The sequence below is a fragment of the Natator depressus genome, chromosome 28 (assembly GCF_965152275.1).
Source record: "Natator depressus isolate rNatDep1 chromosome 28, rNatDep2.hap1, whole genome shotgun sequence".
NCBI lineage: Eukaryota > Metazoa > Chordata > Testudines > Cheloniidae > Natator > Natator depressus.
This window is the reverse complement of record NC_134261.1, coordinates 7,605,171-7,619,648: the sequence shown is the minus strand read 5'-3', so window position 1 is coordinate 7,619,648 and position 14,478 is coordinate 7,605,171. Positions and strand designations below refer to the sequence as shown.

Below are 14,478 nucleotides of genomic sequence, written 5' to 3'. Positions count from 1 at the left end.
AGTTTTTAAATACCAAGTGTAAGGAGGGTCTGAATGACCTCCCCCCTCACGTCTAGAGATGAGCTGGGGCAAAGACTTCAGGAACAGATCGTGTTCACATAGACAGGCCTCCTCTGCCTAGCTATGCAGCAAGTATCCTTTGTACAAAACAAACAAACAAAATATAAAGGTAATTCTTCCGTTTTCCTGCACTCAGCCAAAAAAATTGTGAAAAGAAAGGGGCATTTTTAAGCAATCATCTGTCCCCACCCAGGGGCTGGGGAATGTTTATTTTCTTTTTCAGACACTTTCGGGGCAAGCTGGCACCAGTGGAAGAAAACCCAGAACGCCCTGGGTCCCCTGTCGCAACAACACATTGTGTTCTGTGTTTGTCTTCTTGTTCCTGTTATTTTGGTGGATATTGTAAATTCTTCAGGCGTGACACCCCCTTTTAATTGGGCATGTCGTCCTGCCCCTTTCGGGGCCAAGGGAAAATGTACCCTAATTCAACCTCTTCCACCCTCTACTCCGCCCCCTCCCTCCAAATTGTCTGTGACACCCCCATCCCCACGGTGCTCTACCCCCATCCAGAGACCTGTGGTTCTTAATGCAACTGGTTTACAAATGACTATCGCTCTGTTCCCCACCGACTGGTCTCTCAGTACAAGATTTCCTAACTGTTCTCAGTTCACGAAAGTACATGAAAGAATGTTGCCATGGGTAATTTCAAACTCATTTGGATTGAATAGGTGGAAATTAAAGAAGAACGTCCTTAAATGGTGAGCCCTCACAAATTACCTCTGGGAAAGCTGAAACTCATTGCAGGAAGCTGACTCAGTGTCTTGAATCCAACGCTTGGAACGTGCCCTGGGGCTACTGGACAGAGGGGGATTACGACAGGGATTTGCACTTAGCTCAACTGATGGTTGGTTGGAAAATGTTATTCTAACCCTCGATCAGGGATGGAAGGGACCTCAGGAGGTGTCTAGTCCAACCCCCTGCTCAAAGCAGGACCAATCCCCAACTAAATCATCCCAGCCAGGGCTTTGTCAAGCCAGGCCTTAAAAACCTCAAAGGAAGGAGATTCCTCACCTCCCTAGGTAACCCATTCCAGTGTTTCACCACCCTCCTAGGGAAATAGTGTTTCCTAATATCCAACCTAAACCTCCCCCACTGCAACTTGAGACCATCACTCCTTGTTCTGTCATCTGCTACCACTGAGAACAGTCTAGATCCATCCTCTTTGGAACCCCCTTTCAGGAAGTTGAAAGCAGCTATCAAATCCCCCCTCATTCTTCTCTTCCGCAGACTAAATAATCCCAGCTCCCTCAGCCTCTCCTCGTAAGTCATGTGCCCCAGCCCCGTAATCATTTTTGTTGCCTTCCCCTGGACTCTCTCCAGTTTGCTTCTGTAGTGGGAGGGGGCCCTGAAAACTGGGCGCAATGCTCCAGATGTGGCCTCACCAGTGCCGAATAGAGGGGAATAATCACTGCCCTCCATCTGCTGGCAACGCTCCTCCTAATGCAGCCCGATATGACCAGTTACCCATATTGAATGCAGGCTCAGCAACGTTTGATCAATTGGTTGCTGTCCATTCAGTCGGTTATTTCCTACTTATTCATAACTAATGAAGATGCTCTAAGGGGATGGGAGAGAGCTGTCCCGTCCGTGTAGTTAATCCACTTCCCCGAGAGAGGGTAGGTATGTCAGTGGGAGAAGCTGTGTCGGTGGGTGGGCAAGCTGTGGGGTCTACATGTATAGATAAAGTTTAATCAGACCCCATTTTTAAAACCACCCATGGTCTGGGAATGGAAAAGGAGCTCTCTGAGGCAGGGCCTGTCCTTCAAGGTCCTTAAGATCACTAACTCCCCTATACAATTGCTATGGGGGGGTAGCTCAGTGGTTGAGTATTTGACTGCAGCTCAAGTGGTCCTTGGTTCAAATCCAAGTGCCCCCTTACAAGCCTGTTCCCTTAACAAAAATAAGGGCCTATCCATCCCCATTATGTTTGGGAGTTCCACTGAACAGGGATGAATGGAAACACTCAGTGTTTTCCTGTGCAAATGCATAGAAACCTAGCAAAGAGGTCCCTCAGCTGAAATCAGTTCCACTCCTCTGAGTGTCTAGTTTATGTTTTCACCAATGAAACAAAGACACATGAAGGCACATTTGCAGGTCCTTGGTCTCCATTGTGTGGAAGAACAAGAACCCCATCCCCTTGGGAGGAATGGACTAGTTTGTGTTACATTCGGTAAGTAAGTTGCCATTGGGACTGAGAACTCTACTGGAGGTGGACAGGAGTCTGCTCCAAAAATAAAATAACCACAATTTACCAAACTACCTGTTACACATTCGATCCTCTCTTTGTGCACACAATAGAAATTGGGGCTCGAATAAATGGCCACCTTCCTTTAACACAGATCGTTGTTCCTTGTGACTGTCAGATGCCTTCCAATGGCAGCTGTTGAAAGGGAACGTGCTTCGAGCTCATGATCACCCGCAGCGTCTCTGTAAGGTTCCCAACCACAGAGCTGGTTGTGGCTGCCTCTAAGTAACCGCAGAGTCAGTGTAGGACCAGATCGTTACTTGCACAGCATCACTTTCTGGTCTCACTGATCGCTTGGGTAGAAACAGCCATTTCCTGCCTCTCTGTCACACAGAAGGACAATTTTCTTTGCACAGACGCAGGAACATCAAGATCTTTCTCTGTCCCTTGTGCAAAGCAGGGTGTCAAATTCCAAGGAACCCTCCTCGTCTGCTGCGATGGAAACAATGGAGAAGCAGGGGGCCCTGGGCACCTCCAGCCCTGGCCGGGAGATGTTCCCTCCCCGCTTTCTTTATGCTGCTGTTGTTATTTCATGGAGTGTCTGGGATGGGGAAAAGCTGAGTTCACTCCAGGTGGAGGGAAAAAAGGACGCTGAGAATCTCAGGGCCTCAGGGAAAACCCAACCCCTGCTACCGGGATCACTGAGGTGCTGGGGATTTGAGCACGAAAGGGACTGTGTGAATTGTCTAGGTGGGGAATGAATAACCATCGACAACTCGATCCACCTCATTAACCACCGACACAGGCTAATCGTGCTGCAGAGAGAAGGAAAACTGGGAGCGATTCTTTGCTGTCAGCCATGGAAACAGTGACCCGAGTGCACTGCAGTGAATGTGCTGGGGAAAGCTGGACTTTACAGGCAGGTGGAAATAGCAGATCCGAGAAACACCTGGAGCCCCCCCGCCCACTTCTTCCACCGGGGTGAGGTGTTGAGCGACTCACAGCGCCCCCCAGCGCCGTTCCCTTTCAGCAGGGGGTGGCAGCTCCAGCCAGTCAATGCAGGGGAAAGGGCCGAGTGTATCTCTGCACCCTGAGTCCAGCGCAGGCCCTCTCTCTCCCCCACATAAAGAAACTGGCCCTGCTGCAAAGTGACCCCTAAGAACTAGCAACCTCCAGGACAGAGGGTTTGGCCCTCAGAGCAGGGAATGTGTCCCCCATGCTGCCATTAGGCCCCTGGGGGCTCTGGAAACAGGAGGGCTGTGAGTGTAACCCACCCCAAACACCCCCCATCTGGGGATGTAGCTCAGTGGTAGAGCGCATGCTTTGCATGTATGAGGCCCTGGGTTCGATCCCCAGCATCTCCAAGTTCTCTTTTCACCCTGCTGCTTTCATCAGGCCCAGCAGGGATGTGGCCCAGCAGTCTCCCTGCAGGAGTTTCACTCCTGCTCAGTGAGGGGCAGGTGCCCATTGCATGGAAGGTCTGTGGGGGTTTCTGCTCCTAAGTCACCTTGGTACTTTTAAAAACAAAAGGAGGACTTGTGGCACCTTAGAGACTAACCAATTTATTTGAGCATAAGCTTTCGCGAGCCACAGCTCACTTTATCGGATGCATACTGTGGAAAGTGTAGAAGATCTTTTATACACACAAAGTATGAAAAAATACCTCCCCCACCCCACTCTCCTGCTGGCAATAGCTTATCTAAAGTGACCACTCTCCTTACAATGTGTATGATAATCAAGGTGGGCCATTTCCAGCACAAATCCAGGGTTTAAAAAGAACGTCTGGGGGGGGAAGGGGGGTAGGAAAAAACAAGGGGAAATAGGTTACCTTGCATAATGACTTAGCCACTCCCAGTCTCTATTCAAGCCTAAGTTAATTGTATCCAATTTGCAAATGAATTCCAATTCAACAGTCTCTCGCTGGAGTCTGGATTTGAAGTTTTTTTTGTTGTAATATCACAACTTTCATGTCTGTAATCGAGTGACCAGAGAGATTGAAGTGTTCTCCGACTGGTTTTTGAATGTTATAATTCTTGACATCTGATTTGTGTCCATTTATTCTTTTACGTAGAGACTGTCCAGTTTGACCAATGTACATGACAGAGGGGCATTGCTGGCACATGATGGCATATATCACATTGGTAGATGTGCAGGTGAATGAGCCTCTGATACTGTGGCTGATGTGATTAGGCCCTGTGATGGTGTCCCCTGAATAGATATGTGGGCACAGTTGGCAACGGGCTTTGTTGCAAGGATAGGTTCCTGGGTTAGTGGTTCTGTTGTGTGGTGCGTGGTTGCTGGTGAGTATTTGCTTCAGGTTGGGGGCTGTCTGTAGGCAAGGACTGGCCTGTCTCCCAAGATTTGTGAGAGTGTTGGGTCATCCTTCAGGGTAGGTTGTAGATCCTTAATAATGCATTGGAGGGGTTTTAGTTGGGGGCTGAAGGTGACGGCTAGTGGCGTTCTGTTATTTTCTCTGTTAGGCCTGTCCTGTAGTAGGTGACTTCTGGGTACTCTTCCGGCTCTGTCAATCTGTTTCTTCACTTCCGCAGGTGGGTATTGTAGTTGTAAGAATGCTTGATAGAGATCTTGTAGGTGTTTGTCTGTGTCTGAGGGGTTGGAGCAAATGCGGTTGTATCGCAGAGCTTGGCTGTAGACGATGGACCGTGTGGTGTGGTCAGGGTGAAAGCTGGAGGCATGTAGGTAGGAATAGCGGTCAGTAGGTTTCCGGTATAGGGTGGTGTTTATGTGACCATTGTTTATTAGCACTGTAGTGTCCAGGAAGTGGATCTCTTGTGTGGACTGGATCTTGTGTGGTCAATTGTTTAAGTCAATATTGTCTCAGATGTTCTGGGGAGAGAATTCCACAGTAAGTGATTTTGCATCTTTGCAGGACATCAGATCCCCTGGGGAGAAGCTCCTCAAAGAAAATGTGGCCCTAGGAGTGTCAGAGAAGGGAATCACTGTTTGCCTACAAGGTGGGTGAGGGAAACCCTGCAGGGACTTAGATTCCTCCAGAGTCTGATGAAACCATTGGTGGGGAAAGTCCAGGGAAGCGGAGGAGGAGAAGGAGAGGTAAAAAGGGCTTGTAGCTCTTGTGCAATCCCCATGCTCCCAGCAGAAGGGTCCAGGGGGTTCAGCACTTTGGCTGCTTGTTGAGGACACAGAATTCAGAAGATGGCAAAGCTCAGAGCCCCGTTACATGGAGTCAGAATGCAATCAGGTCACAATGAGGGGGAGCAAACTCCCTCCCTTGCTCTCTTTGCCAAAGTTCCTATCAGCTCAATGTCCTTCCCAGAAGAAGGCCCTGGTCGGCTGCTGAGAGGGTTGCAATGGGGTCAATGAAGGCAGAGGAGGATTGTTCCTCCTGGGTTTTCTCTGTGTTGCTCTGTGATCCTAGTGGAGGAAGCTGACACAGCATTTGAGTTTGTTTCAGTGGCTTGGGTTGGGCTCAGGTTGTGACCCTGAGCACAGGGGTTCCTGCCCACTCTGCTCTTAGCCGCTCAGGGAATGGACAAAGGAGCAGCTTCAGAAATTGGACAGAAAATAGCCTAAGGAAGTACAGCACAGCTGAGAAGAACAACAGCCTCATCCTCTCCCTGGTGGTCTAGTGGTTAGGATTTGGCGCTCTCACCGCCACGACGTGGGTTCAATTCCCAGTCAGGGAAAAGTGACTTTACAGCAAAACACCTTAATTTATCCTTCACTTGCAATTTTAACAAGTTGATGCTTTTTCCCTGACTCCCCCATCTTCTACGTGATCTTGGCAAGGGCTTTGGAGACCATATCAAAATCAAAGCTTCCCACTGACTAGGAGCAGAATGTGGACATGTTTCCACTGTGCACCTCGATGTCCACAAATAGGTGCAAATTCTTGTTCCCCCTTGCTAGCTAGCCTAACCAATGTTATAACAACAGTAATAGACACTCAGGTTGACCCAAGATGTCAGTTTTCTTGCTGAAACAAAACCAAAAAATCATTTTGGGTCAACGAAATTATTGCAGCAAATAAAATATTCACGCAAAAAACTTTCATCCCACTCTATATACCAGTCTTTGGAAGTAACCATCTCGGCAAAACTGACCATTAGCCTCTTCCATTCCTGAGGTCTAGCTGCTGTCGTGTTCTAAGCATAGACGATGGGCCTTTCACCTGTTGGCCACTGGTTACTACCTTGCTCAGGTAGCTACTGATGAAAGGCAATGTGGTTTAGTGGCTGACCTACTTCTATCTCTCTGCCCAACTAGGGGTGTTTGTTTCACATTGCATGTAAAAATACAATCAATGCATTTTGTTGATACCTAAATCTGGGATCAAGCTGTGATTGTAAGTTAATGACAAAATCTCTGCTGAGTTCGACAGAAGGAAGGTTTTCTCATCAGGTTCTAGCACACGATAAAAGTTCTGAAGGTTCTTCGAGCTTCCAGACACATGGGCCAGAATTTTCAGAAGGTCTCACCCCCACCCCTAGAGCCAGATTTTCAGAAGAACTCAGCTCCCAATTGGGCAATAAACATTTTGGCCAGATTTTCAGAAAGGCTCAACACACTGAGGGCTGAGCTATTTTGAAAAGAAAAGGTGGTAGAAGTTGTGGGTGCTGGTTGCTTGGCCGTCTGGCCCACCATGCAGGAGTTAGAGGTTCAACATTACTTTCTCAGAATGGTAGCAATCATCTTTTATTCCCTTAAAAAGGGAGCAGGGAGACGACATATAAAAATCGGCTGTGCTTTAGAAAGTCTCTAGAAGTTGAAAGAGATATGCCATCTCCGCCTCCCTGGAGAGTTCACAACAAGTTAAAGAAAACTAAGATTGATAAGTGGCTTGACTAACAGTGACAGGCTGGCCGAGTGGTCTAACGCATCAAACTCAAACCTGTGTCTTTCCGTCATTTGTGTTCTGGGCTCCATATGGAGGTGGGCATTCAAATCCCCTTCCTGATACAATTGTTGCCTTCTACCTGAGAAATAGCCTCATTTCAACCTCTCCTGTAACATTACAACACCAACTGCTTCGTATTCCTATGATAGAAGTTGGAGGGAATTCAAAAGTGGTGCATTCAGGGCACCTAGTTGAGGTCACGGGTGGCCTAGTTATAAGCTAAGGTTGTTCAGTCCTGTCTGGGAGGGTAAGCTCTGGAGAACACGGATCATCTGGAGATTTCTGAGGGGAAGCAGGAACATCTGATCCAGCCGGCGGAGGACAGCCATCTAGGATCCTAAGGAGATATTTTGGCATCTAGGGACGGAGAAGTAAATCTCAGAACAGAGAGCTGAGGTGGTGCTGATGACTATTTCCTGTGGCTAAGGCTAAATGGAAGTGTGTTTACGAAGACCCCTTCTGGTTTTAAAATACGGGAAACAAACCCTTAAATGACAAACGCTTTATTCTGTGAACCAAAAAGAAGTGCTTCCCCTGGCTCTTTTTCTCATTTTGTAAACAGGGGCTTGGAATGTCAACTCTCAGTGAAGCTTTGCCTTTAAACTGAATTAGGTGAATTTTCCAGCTCTTGATCCTCTGAGTCCAAGGAAGAATCCCTGAAAAGCAGGTGAGGTTTCAGTTCAGAATTTCATAGGTTAATTTGATGCCATCCAAGAGTGAACACTTAGGTAGGGAACAAGTGAGAATTTGTTGATTGAGAAAAATTCCTGGTGAAAATTGGCAAAGCTGTGGATCTTTTTAAACATTCCAATGAATTTACACATGAAGATACAAACAGAGAGAGAAACACAGAGAGAGAAAGAGAAAATCACACACTGCACAGGCCCATGCAGGCATTAAGAAAAATCAGACCCACACACAAACCCACACATCACACAGAGAATCATAGAATCATAGAATAACAGAGTTGGAAGGGACCTCTGGAGGCCATCTAGTCCAACCCCCTGCCCAGAGCAGGACCAATCCCCAACTCAATCATCCCAGCCAGGGCTTTGTCAAGCCTGACCTTAAAAACTTCTAAGGAAGGGGATTCCACCACCTCCCTAGGTAACGCATTCCAGTGTTTCACCACCCTCCTAGTGAAAAAGTTTTTCCTAATATCCAACCTAATATCCTAATATCCAACCTAAACCTCCCCCCCTGCAACTTGAGACCATTACTCCTTGTCCTGTCATCTTCTATTCTATCCTGTCATCTTCTACCACTGACATCCATCCTCTTTGGATCCACCTTTCAGGTAGTTGAAAACAGCTATCAAATCCCCCCTCATTCTTCTCTTCCGTAGACTAAACAATCCCAGTTCCCTCAGCCTCTCCTCATAAGTCATGTGTTCCAGACCCCTAATCATTTTTGTTGCCCTTCGCTGGACTCTCTCCAATTTCTCCACATCCTTCTTGTAGTGTGGGGCCGAAAACTGGACACAGTACTCCAGATGAGGCCTCACCAATGTCGAATAGAGGGGAACGATCACGTCCCTTGATCTGCTGGCGATGCCCCTACTTATACATCCCAAAATGCCATTGGCCTTCTTGGCAACAAGGGCACACTGTTGACTCATATCCAGCTTCTCGTCCACTGTCACCCCTAGGTCCTTCTCTGCAGAACTGCTGCCTAGCCATTCGGTCCCTAGTCTGTAGCGGTGCATTGGATTCTTCTGTCCTAAGTGCAGGACTCATAGAAAGAACAAATCCACACAAAACATACAGAAAAAGCACACAAGACGAAAGCACAAAAACCACATACCAAAAGAATACGAAGCAAAAAACAATTGGCCTGCAAAAATCAGACACACGCACACAAAACTATGCAAGGCATCCACAGAAATCACACAGAACCCACATGCTCATCAACCCGACAGACAAAAACCACATGAACATATCGAAAGCCAGGCAGGGTTTGAGTCTCACAGCCAAGAGGGAGTGCAGGAAGGTGGTTTGGGGAGCAAAGGTTGAGGGGGAAGTCAGGGGCTCTAGAATCACAGGATGGGCAGTGCTCTGGGCTCTGCTTGATGCCTCCTCACACAGGGTGCGGGTGGAGAATGGAGCCTTGTAGATCTGTGGAATCTGCCCTGCACTCTGCAGACGAAGAGAACCTGGGTGTCTTCTGAGCTGGAATTGTATTTTCCACCGGGCAAGATGAATGGCAGAAGCCACTGCTTAAAGAAAGCTGATGCTTGAACTCACAACCTCAGCATCGCTCCTCTCTAAGTACTAGGAGCTAACCCATTGCACCGCTGCAGCCCAGATGGGGCTGAGGGGTGTATAAGCCAAAATAAATCCACGCTAAAGGCCACATGCAAGTGAGCTGGGTGGTATCCTTCTGTCTGATAGAGCTGGGACCTGCCTTCAGCTGCTGATAGGACGGTTGGTGGTTTGAAGCCACCCAGTGCTGGAACTTCTCATTGGTGAGGTTAAGGAGACTTTTAAGAAGAGGAGGAAAGTCTCTTCCATTCCTGACAAGCTCCATTTGTCTCCTGCGGCCCTTTAGGCTCTCTGCTCCCCTGTTGGGGAGATGCAGAGACAAGCCCCCATCTTGGTGAGTCATCGAGAGGCTGTATCCAATGGAGTGTGTGGGGAGAGGGGTGGGGTAGGGCTGGATTGGGCTCAAAGGAATAAGGTTGTGTGTGACAATGGGCAGGTTTACACTACAGCAGGGATGGATGCTCTGAGATCGATCCACCGGTGGTTGAGTTAGCGGGTCTAGTAAAGACCCTGCAGATTGCTCTCCAATGGACCCCTGTTCTCTAACCCCAATGACAAGAGTAAGGTGTAGACCCCACTGGAACTCAATCTAAGGTATGTCTACTCCAGCTACGTGAATAATGGAGCTGGAGTTGAGTAGCACAGGTAAGCCCCCTAACATCATGGTGCCGGTGACTGACTCGGATGCATCGCATGGGATAGGTGAGTGGCAGCCTGTAAGCCCCCCTACCCAACAGTCCGCACAGCTGCTTGGAGGGGGTCTTGTGAACTCTAGTGATGGCAGTTGCGGGTTCTGGCAAGCCAGGGTAAAGGATTTTTTGGATAAATGGATAAGGAAGAACCAGGGCCCATACCAGGTGCAGGGGTCACCCTGGGATAAGATGAAAAAGGAAATGGAGGAAGTGTTCAGGGACCCAGAGGGATGGGGGGTGGCTGAGGAGCCCACCCTCCTTGGTGTATGGGTAGTGGAAGAAGGTCCCTGCCCATGGGGACTGAATGCCTTCCAGGGAAAGGAGACACTTCAGTCCGCTTGTGAGAGGTTCGAAGTGAGGGTAGCATTACAGGAAGCTGCCAGGAATCTTTCAAGTTTGGTGCTGCTTCAGCAAGGGCTGCTGAAGGGTTGTAAATTAGTTAGAGGTGGTGAAAGATGATTTGGCACAACAGGGTTTGAAGTCAAAAGCAGAGTTAACAGACGACCTTTCGAGACAGGACCAGAAGTGACTTTGTCTGTACAAAGTGCAAGCTGGTCTCCATATTGGAAGAGAAGGTTCAAGGTCTGGAGCAACAGGTATCGACCCTGCGTTGCAAAAGAGAAACTGAAGATTTCCTGGACAGACGTCACGATATGCTTCTACGGGCACAAAGTTCTGAAGATTCAGAGCAGGCTGCACATCGGGGACAGGAGGACGGTGAAGAAATTTGGCATCATGTGACTTCCAGAAGGAAAAAGGGGAACGTCCATGTACCAGCAACGCCGGTACAGGTAAGTAACCGATTTCATGTTCTCTCCACAGGTACTAATGCGGAGAGTGGACCAGATGATACGTCTGAGGGAAGGGAGCAGAAGGAGATTCCGCCAATTGGAAGGCATGAGATGCACTGTGCTAGGGTTGGGGGTTCCACGACCACTGCTTCCAAGAGAAGGAGGCGGGTGGTGGTGGTTGGGGACTCTCTCCTCAGCGGGACAGAGTCATCTATCTGCCATCCCAACCGGGAAAACTGAGAAGTCTGCTGCTTGCCAGGAGCTAAGATTCACGATGTGACGGAGAGACTGCCGAGACTCATCCAGCCCTCGGATCGCTACCCCTTCCTGTTCTCCACGTGGACACCAATGATACTGCCAAGAATGACCTTGAGCGGATCACTGCAGACCACATGGCTCTGGGAAGAAGGATAAAGGAGTTTGAGGGGCAAGTGGTCTTCTCGTCCATCCTCCCCGTGGAAGGAAAAGGCCAGGGTAGAGACCGTCGAATCGTGGAAGTCAACAAATGGCTATGCAGGTGGTGTCGGAGAGAAGGCTTTGGATTCTTTGACCATGGGATAGTGTTCCAAGAAGGAGGAGTGCTAGGCAGAGACGGGCTCCACCTAACGAAGAGAGGGAAGAGCATCTTCGCAAGCAGGCTGGCTAACCTAGTGAGGAGGGCTTTAAACTAGGTTCACCAGGGGAAGGAGACCAAAGCCCTGAGGTAAGTGGGGAAGTGGGATACCGGGAGGAAGCACGAGCAGGAGTGCGTGAGAGAGGAGGGCTCCTGCCTCATACTGAGAAAGAGGGGCGATCAGCAGGTTATCTCAAGTGCCTATACATAAATGCACGAAGCCTGGGAAACAAGCAGGGAGAACTGGAAGTCCTGGCAAAGTCAAGGAATTAGGATGTGATTGGAATAACAGAGACTTGGTGGGATAACTCACATGACTGGAGTACTGTTATGGATGGATATAAACTGTTCAGGAAGGACAGGGAGGCCAGAAAAGGTGGGGGAGTTGCACTGTATGTAAGGGAGCAGTATGACTGCTCAGAGCTCAAGTATGAAACTGCAGAAAAACCTGAGAGTCTCTGGATTAAGTTTAGAAGCGTGAGCAACAAGGGTGATGTCGTGGTGGGAGTCTGCTATAAACCACCGGACCAGGGGGATGAGGTGGACGAGGCTTTCTTCTGGCAACTTGCAGAAGCTACTAGATCGCATGCCCTGGTTCTCATGGGCGACTTCAATCACCCTGATATCTGCTGGGAGAGCAATACAGCAGTGCACACACAATCCAGGAAGTTTTTGGAAACTGTAGGGGACAATTTCCTGGTGCAAGGGCTGGAGGAACCAACTAGGGGCGGAGCTCTTCTTGACCTGTTGCTCACAAACTGGGAAGAATTAGTAGGGGAAGCAAAAGTGGATGGGAACCTGGGAGGCAGTGGCCATGAGATGGTCGAGTTCAGGATCCTGACACAAGGAGGAAAGGAAAGCAGCAGAATACGGACCCTGGACTTCAGAAAAGCAGACTTTGACTCCCTCAGTGAAGTGATGGGCAGGATCCCCTGGGAGAATAACATGAGGGGGAAAGGAGTCCAGGAGAGCTGGCTGTATTTTACAGAATTCTTTTTGTGGTTACAGGGACAAACCATCCCGACGTGTAGAAAGGATAGTAAATATGGCTGGTGACCAGTTTGGCTTAACAGTGAAATCCTTGCTGATCTTAAACACAAAAAAGAGGCTTACAAGAAGTGGAAGATTTGACAAATGACCAGGGATGAGTATAAAAATATTGCTCGGGCACGTAGGAATGAAATCAAAAAGGCTAAATCACACCTGGAGTTGTAGCTAGCGAGAGATGTTAAGAGTAATAAGAAGGGTTTCTTCAGGTATGTTGGCAACAAGAAGAAAGCCAAGGAAAGTGTGGGCCCCTTACTGAATGAGGGAGACAACCTAGTGACAGAGGATGTGGAAAAAGCTAATGTACTCAATGCTTTTTTGCCTCTGTCTTCACGAGGTCAGCTCCCAGACTGCTGCGCTGGGCAGCACAGCATGGGGAGGAGGTGGCCAGCCCTCGGTGGAGAAAGAAGTGGTTCGGGACTATTTAGAAAAGCTGGATGTGCAGAAGTCCATGGGGCCGGATGCGCTGCGTCCGAGAGTGCTAAAGGAATTGGCGGATGTGATTGCAGAGCCATTGGCCATTATCTTTGAAAACTCATGGCGATCGGGGGAAGTCCTGGATGACTGGAAACAGGCTAATGTAGTGCCCATCTTTACAAAAGGGAAGGAGGAGGATCCTGGGAACTACAGGCCAGTCAGACTCACCTCAGTCCCTGGAAAAATCATGGAACAGGTCCTCAAGGAATCCATTCTGAAGCACTTGGAGGAGAGGAATGTGATCAGGAACAGTCAGCATGGATTCACCAAGGGCAAGTCATGCCTGACTAATCTAATTGCCTTCTATGACGAGATAACTGGCTCTGTGGAGTTTTGGGCCCCACGCTACAAGAAGGATGTGGAGAAATTGGGGAGAGTCCAGCGAAGGGCAACAAAAATGATGAGGGGTCTGGAACACATGACTTATGAGGAGAGGCTGAGGGAACTGGGATTGTTTAGTCTACGGAAGAGAAGAATGAGGGGGGATTTGATAGCTGCTTTTAACTACCTGAAAAGTGGATCCAAAGAGGATGGTTCGAGACTATTCTCAGTGGTAGCAGATGACAGGACAAGGAGTAATGGTCTCAAGTTGCAGTGGGGGAGGTTTAGGTTGGATATTAAAAAAACTTTTTCACTAGGAGGGTGGTGAAACACTGGAATGCGTTACCTAGGGAGGTGGTGGAATCTCCTTCCTTAGAAGTTTTTAAGGTCAGGCTTGACAAAGCCCTGGCTGGGATGATTGAGTTGGGATTGGTCCTGCTCTGGGCAGGGGGTTGGACTAGACACCTCCTGAGGTCCCTTCCGACCCCGATATCCTAGGATTCTACGATCATTTGGCCAACAACATGCAGCAAAGCACCCAGCTAAGTTGCAGGAATGCTCTACAAGCCACTCCTCAATTGTCCAGAGACACCAGCGTATCTCCCCAGCCCTCAGCCTTGCACCTCAGAAATGTACCATCTCACACGGCTCACGGCCTGCTCTTGAAAAGCGTAAGCTCATTAATGAGTTCGCCACTTCATCAAAAATAAAGGGGACATGCACCAGCCTTTGTCATGTGAGCAACTTTCCCAAGCACTTTGGACAAACTCAGGAGTAAGTATCAAATATTAAAATAAGTTTATTAACTACAGAAAGTTAGATTTTAACTGAGTATAAGTGTTGGTCACAGAGGTCAAAAGTGGTTACGTAACAAATGGAAATAGACTCCCAGTCTGAACTCTAATTTGAATATACTAAGCAAGAATTGGATCAAACAGCTTTTCTCACTCACTGGTTGCTCCAGGCAATGTTGAGTTCTTAATACACAGACTGAATTCCCTCTCAGCCTGGGACCAATCTCCGCAGTTCAAATTCTGAGTCTTCCAGACAATCTTCCAGGTGTTGAGATTAGGGAAGAGACAGGCCACGTGGGGGTGCCTTTGACTCTCATTTATGTTTTTTCTCCAGGTGCTAGGTAGATTCTTGCTGTGATGC

The 14,478-nt window shown here is 48.5% G+C and overlaps 1 protein-coding gene and 3 non-coding genes across 4 annotated transcripts in view; 3 read left to right on the top strand and 1 right to left on the bottom strand.

Moving 5' to 3' along the window:
* Nucleotides 1-14,478, bottom strand: part of LOC141978798 (uncharacterized) — a 157,521-nt gene that overhangs the window by 63,433 nt on the left and 79,610 nt on the right. The window lies entirely within an intron of this gene.
* TRNAC-GCA (transfer RNA cysteine (anticodon GCA)) lies at nt 1,865-1,936 on the top strand. The gene has a single exon. It is a non-coding gene; the product is annotated as a tRNA-Cys (tRNA).
* On the top strand, nt 3,538-3,609 carry TRNAA-UGC (transfer RNA alanine (anticodon UGC)). The gene has a single exon. It is a non-coding gene; the product is annotated as a tRNA-Ala (tRNA).
* Nucleotides 5,839-5,910, top strand: TRNAE-CUC (transfer RNA glutamic acid (anticodon CUC)). The gene has a single exon. It is a non-coding gene; the product is annotated as a tRNA-Glu (tRNA).